Source organism: Stigmatopora nigra, chromosome 16 (genome assembly GCF_051989575.1).
Source record: "Stigmatopora nigra isolate UIUO_SnigA chromosome 16, RoL_Snig_1.1, whole genome shotgun sequence".
In the NCBI taxonomy this organism is placed as follows: domain Eukaryota; kingdom Metazoa; phylum Chordata; class Actinopteri; order Syngnathiformes; family Syngnathidae; genus Stigmatopora; species Stigmatopora nigra.
The window spans coordinates 12,107,189-12,120,889 of NC_135523.1; positions in this window are offsets into that span (position 1 = coordinate 12,107,189).

Here is a 13,701-nt window from a genome sequence, read left to right on the forward strand (position 1 = left end):
TTGAAATGGATATGTAGCTTTTGGGAATTGTCCGCGTTTTGGCCGTACGGCCCCTTGGGAATTATGCCGAGCACAAATCAAACATGCTCTACAGAAATGTTTTGCGTATAAATTAAAACCGTACGTCTTGTAGTGGCGTTGTACTAAGGCCACCATCCCCCCTGTTGAGACATGTGACTTCCCATGAATCAAAATAGCAGCCCATCTAAACAAGTTTTTTGGTAAGATTGGCTTCCCCTCAATACTGGTATAAACCCCATTTTTAATTTTGCCCCATTGTCAATCCATTTTTAAATTCCAATTGAGGACTCTGTATCTGCATTTTTGCCAAAATGTCTTCCGATAGTATATTGTTTTTATATACAGAGTCAGTCATCCCAATAAAGGGTCTCCCCGCAGCTTCCTTCGCTGTCTTATCAGCAAAGGCATTTCCCAGGGAAACCTGATCCTTTTTTGAAGTGTGTGCCGCACATTTACAAACAGCGATTTGTTTTGGAAGCTGAACTGCGGCTATCAGTTGTTGCAATAATTTGGCATGAGTCACTGCTTTACCCGTAGACGAAACCATGCCCCTATTTGCCCAATAACTAGCAAAAACATGGCACGACGAGTACGCATATTGACTATCGGTATAAATCGTAACAACACCGTTGGTCATCAAAATGCATGCTTCCCTTAACGCAACCAATTCTGCTGCTTGTGCTGAGTAATTTGGTGGCAATGGTTCTGCTTTTAAAACTTTAGTCGCGGTGACAACCGCATACCCTGCCCTTAATTTTCCCATTTCATCTATCCTAGCAGAACCATCAACAAAGAGGACTTCACCGCTGTCTAGCGGTTGATCTTTCAAATCTTTCCTACACCTTTTAGCCTCTTCAGCTAATGCTTGGCAATCATGCCGTTCCCCATCCCCTGGAATTGGCAACAAAGTAGCTGGGTTAATTTTGACGCACCTCTCGAGTGTGAGATGCGGTTGTGAAAGTAAAATGGCTATGCAAGACAAATGCCTGGCAGGAGACAAAAATTTCATATTAGTCTGTAATAACAATGCAGCCACTGCATGCGGCACCCTAAGGGTTACAGAATGAAAAAGTACTATTGTGGCGCTGCTCTCCACTGCCATGGAAGCAGCCACAACTGCACGCACACAGTGAGGTAGCGCGCAGGCCACCTTATCTAATCTGGTTGAAAAATATGCAACAGGCCTCAATTTCCCTCCGAAATCCTGAGTTAAAACAGACGTCATGTACTCTCCTCTACAGTCCACCATTTGCACAAAGGGTTTATTATAATTAGGTAACGCCAAAATCCCACTAGTAACTAGCATCTGTTTTATTGTACAAAACGCATTCTCAGCCTCTGCCGTCCAATTCAGAGCCGAGTTCGTTTTTAACCCATCTTCATTCATTAATTTAGAAAGGGGGGAAACAATTTCTGCATAATTTGGAACCCACGTCCTGCAGTAATTAGTAAGACCCAAAAATGACATGATTTGTCTTTTAGTTAGCGGCTTGGGTGCTTCCAACACCACCCTCTTTCTGTCATCCAAAATCTTTTTCCCACCTTTCACCAGATTATGTCCCAAATATTTCACTTGTTCTTTAGAAAACTGCAATTTATTTCTGCTTATTTTGTGGCCCTCCGACGCCAGGTGCCTTATCAATGTCACAGTGTCCTTTTTACACACTTCCACACTAGGCGACGCCACAAGCACATCATCCACATACACAATAATCTGGCTGCCCCCCGGTGGCTGGAATCTTGCTACACTGCTACTCATTATCTGTGAATATATCGTGGGGCTTTCACAGTATCCTTGTGTTAATCTTGTAAAAGTATATTTTTTCCTACCACGCAAACCAATATTGACTATCTCGATCTAATGGGATGGAGAAAAAAAGCATTACTTATGTCAATTACCGTAAAAAATGCTGCCTCCGGATCCAAATTATTCAGAAGTGTGTGTGGATCTGGCACACACGGCGCGCGTTGAATTACTGCAGAGTTTACCGCTTGTAAATCCTGAACCATTCTCCATCCCACAGAAGGAGCCGCCTTTTTTACTGGAAAAATTGGGGAATTACAGGGTGAATCATCACATTCAATTATCACTCCCGCCCTTAATAAATCTTCAATTACCGGACTTATTCCTTTTAAGGCATCAGGTTTTAGTGGATATTGTCGTATACATGGCCTAAATTCACTTTTTGGTCTAATTACTACAGGTATAACCCCTTTATCGCCCTACATCGGAAGGTCCTTTTGACCATATTTCAGGAGGGACTGTTGCTAACAACTCCTCCTCCTCTTCCGATAGTAGATATACTTCCTTAGTTGTTTGTGATAGTCATAGCAGGTAAATTCCCACATTCACATTCACCCCCACAGTCTGAAACACTGCCTTTCTGTATGTTTCCGTACTTTCGCTATACTCAAGACCTGTATCCAACATTATCCAATCACTCGTCTCGCGGGCTGTTTGTATAAAGTCACGTATCACCTCCTTTCCCTGATTATGTGGCTTGCATAATACAATGTGTGGAGTTCCCCACTCGAGAAAAAGAGTCTTATATTCCCTTGACAACTCAACCCCTGCCACAACTGTAGAAATTCCGTCCGTGTACATATATTCCAATTTAATTTCAGACGGCGTGACTCGTCTCAATTTGTTTTCATAAATTTCGTCAGGCCCCTCCGTCATTTTGGACCACATTATAACATGGAGGGAGTTTATGCTCGCCACACTCTGCCGCGTCTCAATCAAACTAGCAGCTGTAGATAACAAACTGTTTCCCACACAAGCCGGCGTATTATTAGACACATCCAGAGTATAGTAAAAGAAAGCAGGTTGCTCTACATGCAAAACATTTAATTGGCCACAATTAATTTCCTTTCGCCTTTTAACCACCATATTTCCACTAGCGGAGGGTACTAACGCCAATCCCAATTGTAATAGTCCATCCCTACCCAGTAAATTGACTGGACACTCTTTTACCACCAACACCGACATTTTACATGTTTCCCCTTCCGGATCCCTTATCCAAACCGGAAACGTCTCTGAAGCAGTAGCAACCTGCCCATCAGCTGTCGCCACATAAACCTTATTTTTCATAAATTTAATTCCCGGAACATCCTGTGTAATTGCAGTTTTACAAGCTCCAGTATCACACAAAAATGTTAAACGTACCCCATTCACAAACAATGTAATTTCAGGTTTAATTGAATCAAGTGTCAGTATTTCCGCTAAATTTAGCTCCACTCCCCTAGACTGGACCCCACCAGTTGTCCCACTGGGCCCTGGCCCTACGCCAGGCCTTGCTGATTGAGTCCCAGCCCTAGAGGCTCTGTTGTCTGGGCAATCCCGCGAAATGTGCCCAGTTCTTCCACAAATCCAGCATGCATTACTTTTAAATCTCCGATATTTATTTAACTTACCCCCCAGCTTTTCTCCAGTTAATTTTGTTAAACTTTTTATGTCCTTCTTCTCTTTCTTGGTAAAACATTTCTTCCCCCGCAGAGGACGGCCCCCCATGTTTTTTACCGTTTTTCTTTAGCACCCCTTCTGCATGCAACGCTTGATTTACGTATTGGTCAAGCGTGCCCGTGGGCCTATCTACCCAATATTTCTCAATCCATTCCCGGAGGGCATGATTTGAATTAGCGTGTAACACATTTTTTAGTTGCTCTTGATAAAGGCTGCCCACCGTGTTATCCTCAGGAATGCCACTGTTGACTTTAAAACAAGCAGACATCCTGATTAAATATTCATCAAAAGCCTCATTATCTTTTTGTTTAGCTCTACCAATCGCAGTATAATTTGCTTTTGTTTTAAATTTTTTCGTGGCACGCTCTATCAGCTCACGCACTCTTATTTCCAAATCACGGCTATCATGAGCTAATGGTCCACACTTTGATTTTGGATCCCAATCTCCTCTAATAGCATGCCAATCACCTTTTAACGCGGCCATCCAAATCTGCTGCGTTTCTACTCCATTTAAGTGATATGACCGTCTAATATCTTCCATCTGCACGACAAATTCCCCCACGTCTATTTTGTACGACGTGATGCCGTCTACGGCTTTTTTCACGTCGTCCTGAGTCCAAGTTCTATGCACCAAAATAACACGGGGTTGGTCACTCTCCACATTAGGGTTAGCAACCTCGATCATGGGGAATTGTTCAAGCACCATGTCATTCATTAGCGGCTTTTCAGGCGGTGATAGCGTTTGTCCCAATGTTTTTGACCATTCCCCCACGGATCCCCCCGACCTGGTCAAACGGTCTTGCACATCTGTTGGAAAGGGTACAAACGGATTTGTTGACCGTACCGCCCCAACCTCCCCCGACAATTGCTCATCGGTTTCCTCTTTTTTCACGTCCCGTTTCTTACCCACCGGGCCCGTCTCAGAATCCTCTTTTCTTTGGAAAAACACAGCCTGTTCTGCGCTTCCAGCCCCACCTTTATCAGCATTTTTGGCATTCCCATCACAACATTTTTTCGCCATTAAAAAACAAAAATAGGTGTCATTATAACCATCCTTCTCCATTTTCCTTAGGTCCCCTTTATGTTTAGCGCGTATTTTATCTTGTAATTCAGAATTTTTTTGTAAATCAAGCTGGCCAGCAAACCCATAATTTTTTATCCATTTATTTAAATGTTTAACTTTTGAAGCGCTTTGTCTTTCCACAAATTTCCAATCTTTACAAGTTAGACGTATTTTTGGATCGTCATCCAAACCCGCCTTGCTACACTTGTTTCCCATATTTTACTTTTTATCTTTGTAGTGAGTTTGTGTGCCTCACACAGTTAACTCTATTATATTTATTATTATTAATATTATTATTGTCTATTCGACTGTATCGACTGTATCTCCTAGGCCTTTCTTAATTTTACTGCAGAAACCACACAAACACCATACAACGTTTACAATATATTCGTGCCTACCCTTTAGACACAGGACACTTTCCAGCAAAATGCCCCACCGTACCTGCCATTGACTAGTATAAACACAGGGTTTTATCGCCGTCACCCAGGACGCGAAATAAGCCCACAATGGACCTCACATACAATGTCCCTTTAACGCATTTGGAAACACCGTCACAACATGCAGACATTAATGTGGACTTACCCGAGATCCATCAGATGTCTCCCTCCAGCAGGAAAAGTCTTCAACCGCCGAGAATCCAGGCGCCCCCGTCGAAAACTCCCTGGAAACGGCCCTGGAAAAGGGTATTGAAGACGCCGTGCACGGTCTTTATCCAGATGTCGGTCAGCAGCGCCTGGGTTCCCGCGTCGGTATATTGACCTCCAAAGCTCCGAGGGACAAAAATATTAGGTTCATTAATAATTACCTTCGTCCGTAATTATCAATAACTGCAGGAAGACATCTTATTCAATTATTGACATTTAATTAAATAGAAATGGATACAACAGATAAAAGCCTCCGAAGGGGAGAGTCAGCAAGTGTCACCTTACAACTTCCGAACGTCTCACCGAATAGACGTTTTCGTCCCACTCTTATGGTCATGAATCAAAACAAGTTACAGAGTTGTTGATCATTCCATCACGTATGAGTAAAAACAACATCTGGGACTACAATAACAATCAAAGTTTTTTACTAATAACAAAAACAGGAGACTAGACCTAACAACATTTAGATTAGAGTAATTATACAACCTCCTTGACCTAATGAATCATATAATATAATCATAATCATATAATGGTTACATACAGAAAAACCTGAAGTGCACGGTTACATAACGATAACAACATTCTTGTTATTGGCCGAATAGCCCTGGCCTCGTCACCAAGGGCCCACCAAATCTCAAGGACCCAGATTGGGTGGATTGTTTTTATAACCATCCTGGAACAGGCCGTCCAGGTTAAAGATGACTTGGCAATACTCGTGACCTCGCAACACTTTTGAAAACAGAAAGAGAATGATTTAACAAAGTAATGAATTAATACAGAGAATAGAAAGAGAATGATTTAATAAAGAAATGAATTAATATAACTATTATAATAGTAAAACAGAATAAACCCAACATTCCCCCGTTTTTATAGTATGTATGTTATTAGTCATTTCTTAGTAATCACTAAATGGTAATGTCGGGTGCCTGTGATTTTTCCCGCCTACTCCTTACTCCCATGGCTGGTCTGAAAGAGAAAGAACATAATTATATTCGTCCAATTGGTCCTCGGATTTACCGTACTCCTGGACCTCACTGCTTTCCCCAAACCGTCCCATAAGATACAACTCATGTACTTTAGAATTTGTAGGGGCAATTGCAGTATTTATAAGTCGGCTTAGCAAGGAGCGCAAACAGGGGATAATACAGCACCCACACAATGTTAGGATAGCGGTTATTGTGCCAATAGTCACCATGAAGGATGTAGCCAAATCTTTATATTTTCCAAAGGTCTTATCCCACCAATCTGACAATGCGGACGTATCTACTCCAGAATGCTCTTGCATATTGCGGTTCAGTGTTTGCAGGCCAGTAATGGCCCTGGTGAGAGATCCACTGGGTGACGTGTTGTTCGGTATGAAGGTGCAACATTCTTTTCCAAACATTGCACACACGCCCCCTGTTTCAAGGATCATATCCACCGCTATGCGATTCTGGAACGCCATCAGACTGGTAGCTGCCAGTTGTTCCTTCATGGCCACAAATCCCTGTTTAACATAATTTCCAAGTTTTGGACATTGTAATGTAAGTAATTTATTCTATCCACATTTTTGTTTGGGGTGATTAGAAGGAAGATGGACTCCCAACCTGCTGCGATCTGATTAGCCAGCTTATACTCATCTGGTACGCCCCGGGGGATGCCAATCGCATCAATGTATGTTGGATCTCCTTCCCTCCATGCCTCTCGACGATGTCGGGAGGGTCGACCCTTCACCTCCGAATTCTGAGCCGCCAATTGTATCTCCTCCACTGTGGATGGAAAAACAGACACCGGTAAGAGCAGTGAGACCAAAGTACCTAGTCCTGCCGCGTTTTGGCAGGAGTCGTATAATTTATCTACCACCCCGCCACCATAGGCAAGAACGTGGTATCAGGGGTGTAGCTTGTTTTAAAACGCCGGTACACCACGTCTCATTTATCGCCCCCAGCTTCAGACCATGCCCTGTAAGGTTTAAGCAGGTAAAATGATTAAACAGTGGAAAAATTGACTTCCTATTTACTGCGTAACAGGATAAACACTGTTTCAATATTTTTTTTTCTTGCCAAGTAGGACACGTTTTTTCATTTGTAAAAACACTTTTCCCCAAAAGAATGGTGATTGAGGGAGTTGTTAGATCCCATCGTATTTTCCCTTGTCTGGTAGGTTATCCTAATCCTTTGTAAGATGGTTTAGTCTCAATTGAAACCATATGGAGACGTCAAACCCAATATAAAAGAGTTCCCTATAGTTTTATGGTATTGCTTGCTGAGCAATAATCTTTTCAATTAATTATTATATGACAATAGGCTATGGTTTTGTTACAACGGTACGTTCGAAATTCGCATGTTTATTCCATATGCAGCGTTATACTCAACAAATAATGGAAATGGGAAACAGATACCAATGGTATATTGATGCTAGGCCGTACCAGGACACAGGGGGTAATTGGGCACACACCTTTGTAATGGATCAGTCGACCCGCTGGTCACCTGGTACTTATGGCTGGTCAAAAACAGCTAAAGAATGGCAAAAGAGGGTTTCAAATTTTTCTGTTGATAATTCTGGTTTGTATCTCAGGATAAATGAGTCGGAAGGCACTTTACCTCTGTGGAGGGAGGGGGACTGGACTTCATCGTCCACAAAGTGTAGCTTCCTGAACCTTTTGTATGGTGTTCGGACAACGATCCATGCTGGTCAGTGGGGATATGTAAAAACCCCAATATTACTCAGGCGACAACCGGCAAGGTGATTCCGTCATTTGTATCCCCTAGATCGAGTATAGTCCAGATAATTCATGGCAAACCATCAGTGGACGAGTGGTTTAGAATGACTACAGGTGTTTCAGCGTTATCTAACAATTGGCTGTTAATGGCGGAACAAGCTGCCAGCGAAACCCGAAATAATTGTCTCGTATGTATGGGTGCCCGACCCGTACTCCGTATCATTTCGGCCCCAATTGATAAAGAATGTATTGTGGACCTCCTAAAAAACACCAATCCAACCTTTAAGTGCTCTAAATACGATTCGATATTCCCACTTACCCGAGAGAACAAAGAAAAAACAATTTTTGACAAATATGTAGCACGCCAAAATTTTACCTGCCTCAAATTACAAGGGACTGGAACATCATTGGGAAGCATTCCGTCTGACTGGTGTGTATCAAACATGTTCTTTCCGGTACCATACCCCTTATCCCGAGCTGACATCTGGTTATGGTGTGGAAGTGATAAGTTGTATGATAGATTGCCCACAAATGCTGCGGGTGTGTGTTCTGTGGTGTCTCTGTTACTTCCTGTTTCTGTTTCCTCAGTGAATCTCACAGCTGAAATAAGGTTACCTCCAAACCTGAAGGAGGTCTTGCATCGCCAAAAGAGAGCACCACACACCTGGATGGGTAACTCCGATCCCACCTATATTGACGCCATAGGCGTCCCCCGTGGCGTTCCTAATGAGTATAAACTTGCTAATCAGGTTTCAGCGGGATTCGAAAGTATTCTAATTTGGGTAACTCCCAACAAAAATGTTGATCGCATCAATTATATTCATTACAATGTCCAGCGACTTGGCAATTACACGGTTGAGTCGTTAGAGGCGGTACGTGACCAGCTAGCGGCAACATCCCTCATGGCCTTCCAAAATCGTATAGCATTAGACATGTTATTGGCTGAGAAGGGTGGTGTGTGTGCTATCTTTGGTGATGCCTGTTGTACTTTCATTCCTAATAACACTGCTCCAAATGGACGTCTCACCAAAGCTTTAGAAGGCCTCCGAACCCTGACTAATAAGATGGCCGATCAGTCAGGTGTGGACACCTCAATCTGGGACCAATGGATGGATTATTTTGGTGCCTGGAAAGGTTTGATAGGCAACATCCTCATATCTGCTGGAGTGCTCATTACTCTGCTTATTCTCTGTAGCTGTTGTATCTTCCCCTTAGCTCGTACTCTAGTCACTCGACTGATCGATAAAGCAGTGGGACCAGGCCCTAGAGGTCAGTATGTCCAGTTGCGCCAAACTGACCCCTCTGGACCCCCCGCTGGGCACGTGTTCATGGATATACTAATGTAGTGCTTCTTTGTTTTTATACTAATATAGTTTTACATTTCATTTGACACTAACCTGTGTGGTGTTGTTGATGTGGTCTCTTTAGGAGACCAAGAGAGGGAATGAAGAATATAACATATTTTACTCATTCTTTTTAGTATAGCTGTTTCATTTTGATATCATATTTTACTCATTCTTTTTAGTATAGCTGTTTCATTTTGATATCACATTTTACTCATTCCTTTTGTTGTGGCGGTCTTGTTTTAGAGTCGCCACTGGTTCCCAACTCAAATACAATATGAACAGAAGGATGGTCTGAGACTCCTCAACTATAATGTTAACAAAAGGCTCTTCCTGACATTCTTATTTCAAGGTGGGATCCACACTGATAAGAGACCAGATGGAGGACTTCAAAGGGCAGAGGAACAAAGAGCAGGGCGGAGGGTCGGGACTTTATAGGACCAGCGGAGACAGAGGTCTGGATGATGTGGATTCAAGGCTAGAAGATGTGGAGCCCAGAGAAACCCCCCCTCACAGCAGCCCTGGACCAGCCCACATCTCATTATTAATCAGCGAATGAATATGCATTTTTGTTGGACTATAACTGGGCAAACGCGGGTTTGGACAATGTCTTTTCCATCCTCCGCTTTGGGACATCAACACTCAGCGGGCTTATTCTATGGGAGGGAGACCCGGAGCTCTGTATGAATCAATTTGAATGGAATAAATCATCTGTGGATAAACTCGCTCAACCCTGGTTTGTCTCCTCCGATGCTGAACACGCTCCATTGTTAGACTGGAGACTACAGAGTTAAGGAATTGGAGTCAGGTAAAATATTTATAGTCTAACATTGGGCAACTGTGAGAATTGGTTTAACTACTTGTCGTCCGGTCTCCCATGAACTTCAGGGTGACATGTAATGGCCATGTTTGTTGTTCCTGTCCTGGTGCTGCTGGGCAGATATCTTCAGACTGTTCTCTTAGACTTTCAGCTACCTTGGCAGAATCATTACCGACAATGTCGAGAGAGTAGAAGCTGTTAGATGTGGTGGTGTGGAAGATATTTTTGGTCTGTAATTCGCTGGGTCGGAGGCCATTTTGGGTGGCCACTAGGCTTAGCCCAAGCTGGACCATGATATCTCGCCCCGGTAACTCTCCGATTTTCATTTTGCATTCTGACAATAAACCCATTCCTTTTGTTGCTTTCTGACCCTTATTAATCACCTACTTAATAGTTTAAACAACAATTATTTTCTAAATTACCCGAAAGTGATTTCTACTTTGTGATTAACCCAATATCTCTGAACACACAAAGACCAAAAGTCCATGACTTTGTCTTAGTTAAGTCCCTGACTCTAATAACAGACCAAGACTATAAAGCCCTTGCTAAATATTGTTCTACTTTCATTGGTCCCGGACCAATTGGTTTATTACCAGACTGCAAAGTGGACAGTGAGAGTTCCTACAGTAGGGTCCTGTTCAACGCGATGTTCCTGCAACTCTAGTCGAATGACCAGTGTGTGTGTCTCAAATACAGGAAAAACTGACAGTTGTCGCTAGGACTTTGGACAGATACATTTCAGTCATTTGCAGGGCAAAAAGTAATTGATCAGTGTCGGACAGTTGAGTATTTGTGCTGACATGTCACCCCAATCACAAGACTAAGATTGTTTATTCAGTCAGACAGTTGGGTGTTTATGCTGACATGTCAGCCATAAGGATGACTATGATGCTGTTATACTCACAAAAACGTATACAATATGAACAAGCATTTGCAAAGATACTTTGTCTAATCTCACATGTTCCCCTGCTGCCAAACAAACTGTCAGAGACACATAGTTACTGTGTATAAAGTGAAAAATCGTCCAATTCAAGTAAGTTATCCATTTGGCATCATTCTCAAGCTAGAAATTAAGTTATAATGAAAACAATCATACTTGGCCAAAACTTGATTTTCAGGGCATGAAAAGTACATGAAGGCAATAAAAACTGAAAAGTTCCCCTGCTGCCAAACAAACTGTCAGAGACACAGTTATTGTGTATGTAGTGAAAAATCGTCCAATTCAAGTAAGTTTTTCATTTAGCATCATTCTAATTGATAGAAATTAAGTTATAGTGAAAATTCTGATACTTGGCCAAAACGTGATTTTTAGCACATGAAACGCACGTTAAGACAATAAAAACTGAAATGTTCCCCTGCTGCGAAAGAAACATTCAGAGGCACATAGTTACTGTGTATATAGTGTAAAATCGTCCAATTCAAGTAAGTTTTGCATTTAGCATCATTCTAAGTGATAGAAATTAAGTTATAGTGAAAATTATGATACTTGGCCAAAACGTGATTTTCAGCGCATGAAACGCACATTAAGGCAATAAAAACTGAAATGTTCCCCTGCTGCGAAAAAAACTGTCAGAGACACATAGTTACTGTGTATACAGTGTATAATTGTCCAATTCAAGTAAGTTTTTCATTTGACATCATTCTAGGTGATTCTGGAGCTATCTCCCACCATAAACAGTGTCCAAAACAGGCGATACAAAATAGTGGTTGCATTATAACAGGGTCCAGTCGGTTCTGGTGGGTGTTTGTATACGAAACTTGTGTCCAATTATGATGGGGATGTATACTTGACTATTTTGTATAGAAATAATCATCTAGCGATGTTCAGAAGTTCTGTTATGCCCGAATGAATTACTTTCATTTGGTCACTTTATTCACAAGTGGTGGTTTAGAAACAGGCCCAGTCGGTTTTGGTTGGTGCTTTTACCCAGAATTTGTGTTTATTGTGTGAGTGGATGTATTTTCACTATTTTGTATAACAATAATGATCCAGGATGGTTCTGGAGCTATTTCCCACCACAAACAGTGTCCAAAACAGGCATTTTGCGGTTAAATTAGTGGTTGTATTAGAACCAGGACCAGTCGGTTCAGGTTCGTGTTTTTACCCAGAAATTGTGTCCAATGATGATGGGGATGTATTTTTGATTATTCTTTATAAAAATAATATTCTAGGGATGTTCAGAAGTTCTGTTATGCCCGAATCAATGACCTCAATTTGGGCACTTTATTTACAAGTGGTTGTTTAGAACCAGGCCCAGTCGGTTCTGGTTGGTGCTTTACCCACAATTAGTGTCGATTGTGTGGGTGGATGTATTTTCACTATTCTCTGTAAGAATAAAGATCCAGGGATGTTCTGAGACTATTTCCCACCATTAATAGTGTCAAAAACATGCATTTTGCGACAAAAATAGTGGTTGTATTAGAACCAGGCCCAGTCGGTTCTGTTTTGTGTATACAACCGTAACGTGTGTCCAATAGGAATGGGGTTGTATTTTTTACTATTCTGTATAAAAAAATATCATCTAGGGATGTTCAGAAGTTCTTCTATGCCCGAATAAATGACCTCCATTTGGGCACTTTATTTTGCATGGTGGTTGTAGTAGAACCAAGCCGAGTCGGTTCTGGTTGGTGCTTTTACCCAGAGTTAGTGTTGATTGTGTAGGTGGATGTATTTTCACTATTCTGTCTAAAAATAAAGATCCAGGATGGTTCTAGGGGTATTTGCCGCCATAAATAGTCTCCAAAACATGCATTTTGTGATAAAAAATAGTAGTTGAAAAAATGAAAAAATGAAAATCAGACATAGGCATTGTCGTCATCATTGACTTGACAAAAAGCCTTAGTAGTCATCATACCCTCAGCAGCGTATGACGAAATTGTATAGTGCTTCTCCACAAGTTCGTCTTCCCAGGCCAGACACATTTATGACATTTATTTATGACATATTCATACTTGTTAGCTCTCCGCCTTGAGCGCCATTTTGCGGCGACTGCAAGATGCCTCACCGATGCCAACAAGAATAAGGTGGATCACTTACCTCTCAGTCTTTATACTTACCCTCCCTCAGTCAGCCTTTGGAAGGCAGATCTGCGCCAAACGACCTTCCTGTTACTTCATTTCGACTTGACTTAATTTCATAGTAGGGATATGTGTAGTCGTCACGTCACGTGTTGCTGCAGGTTCAGAGACCTGATGGCTGTTGGGAAAAAGCTGTCCTTGAGCCTGTTTGTCCGTGCTTTGTAGGACCTGTAGCGTCTGCCAGATGGAAGCAACTGGAACAGGCCGTGTCCAGGGTGGTATGGGTCTCCAACAATGGACCCGGCTCTTCTAAGGTATCGGGGGTTGGCAATGTCTTCTAGTGATGGCAGAGAGCAGCCGACGATCTTCTGGGCAGTGTTTATCACCCTCTGTATGGCTTTTTTGTCTGCTGCCGTGCTTCCGGTATACCACACTGTAATGCCGTAAGTCAGGATGCTCTCCACAGTGGCTCTGTAGAAGGTTGCCAGAAGCTTGGTGTCCAATTTGTCCCTTCTCAGTACCCTGAGAAAGTGGAGTCGTTTCTGGGCCTTCTTTACTAACACTGTGGTGTTTGTGGACCAGGAGAGCCTATCCGTGACGTGGACTCCCAGAAATTTGAAGGATTGGA